Below are 2,147 nucleotides of genomic sequence, written 5' to 3' on the forward strand. Positions count from 1 at the left end.
TAGGTGGATGGTAGGTTGTGGGTCTTGCACGTGGAAGCGAGTTCGTGTGGTGGATTCGCCGTTGGCTTTCGCGGAGTTAACGCCTTAACGGTATACGGGGGTGCTGATGTGGACCCACCACTGTGGATGAGATAGCCAGATATCCAATAGGTGGCGGGGGATTGGGCAGATGTGCAATCGGGGAAGATCGTGTGGGGCCCGATGATTTCCAATATAGTAATGTTCGGGACACACCCCCAATCACAATCTCAATCACATCTCCTCCCCCCGATTTCCGAAATTTGTTAAATTTTTTATCTTATTTGTTGATTATTTGGATTAACAAGGTAGACGTCCATATTTGCATATGTAATATATTGGATATAAAGTAAATGCTCATGTGCCGCAAATGCCCATGTTCATTTTCATTTTTAAGAGAGATGAAACTGGACTTTCCATGCGGAATTATATGTATCCAGATTCATTTTTGCCTTTCTTTCCTTTCCTGTCCAATAAACTAATGAAACATCCTATTCGCATGCTTTTCTCGAAATCATGGATTCTCTAGCTCTGTGGAAATCAAAGTCGGATTCAGAACTGGGCTATTCTAAGAAAAAGACACGAAAGAGTGCATCTAATATTTAAATGCTAAATTTTAGTGTGTATCTATCTTTTTTTTGGTATTTTAAGGTATAATTTCTTAATTCATAATTTCGTAGAATAAATCTACATGGTCATTTGGGACAATTATAGCATTAATTTCTTATTTTCTTCATCGGAATTATTTACGTGATTGTTCATGATTCCTCACAATTGTCTATTACAATTAAATAAGAATTAAAAATACTTTGTTTTGCAATCAGTTTGATGTAACCCGATTGATATGTTTGGTCTAATTATGTATTAATGTGTTTTCCTGCTATATTTTTAGCAATATCCACATTTATTTTTTGCCTTTGGATACTATACTTTTAGGGTTTTCATATTATACTTTCGGCAGCACGTGCTACGCTTTCAAAAATAGTTGTTATGCTTCTAATAATACCCTCTTATACTATTGGAAATATATGCTATACGCCCAGCAACACCCGTTATACTTTTAGGAATAGTTGTTCTACTTTCAGCAATGCAATACACGCTGCTTTTAGAAATAATTGCTATACTTTTCAGTATATATGCTATACTTTCAGAAATAACTACTATACTTTTAGAAATACTTTTTATACTTTCAAAAATATATGCTATACTTTCAGAATATTTGCTATATTTTCAAACAATACATGCCATACTATTAGAAATAATTGATATACTTTCAGAATGTTTATACTTTAAAAAATACCTGCTATAACAATACATAAAACATACACAATACATCTCATATCTATAAGTAATTTATACATAAAATGTTATACTTTCATAATTGTGTACACAAGAAGTACAACCAAAACCTCAACACATGAGAAATTTTGTCGGTTAGAGCCTTATATGGGCCAAAACTAATCCAGTAGCCAATTCCCCCCTTTCTCCTCCTCCCTCGTTCTCCTCGAAAATGTTCTCAGATCCCACAACCACCTCCGCCGCCGCCATCCGCTGCACCCTCCTTCAGCGGGCCCAAACACTGCTCACATAATATTCTCAATACACCAACCCATCAACTTCACAAACGCATCCAAATCAAAACACATTATCAAAACCTAATAAATAAATAAATCATAGAAAATCACTTCCATGCACTCACACGCACACACATTACACTTGCACAATATTATCACGTTAACCCACACGCTTTCGACCTCCTTCAACTTACATGAAAGAAAAAACCACAATTAAATCACACGCATATTAAATTAATTCAAGCTCCCATCATCCAGAGGCACGGCATCGTCCATGTTCTCATCGTCATCCGGCGTGGCGTCACGCGCGGTGCCGCTGCATCTTTCGTGGCAGAGGGAGGTGCAGGTGTCCATGTTGTGCCCGTTGGAGCAGCGCGGAGCACGCGGCAGGCAGTCGTCAGTCCCTCGTCGGGTCCATGTCAGTCTTCTTCCGGGTCGCCTCCCGGTCCGTCGCCGCATGTTGCGTTCCCCGCGCGCGCGCTGGACGCCAGAAGCCATTGACAGGAGGAGGAGGAGGGCCGCCGATCAGCCGCTCAAGGCCTTGTGATCGCATTT

Source organism: Asparagus officinalis, chromosome 8 (genome assembly GCF_001876935.1).
Source record: "Asparagus officinalis chromosome 8, Aspof.V1, whole genome shotgun sequence".
NCBI classification, from domain to species: Eukaryota; Viridiplantae; Streptophyta; class Magnoliopsida; order Asparagales; family Asparagaceae; genus Asparagus; species Asparagus officinalis.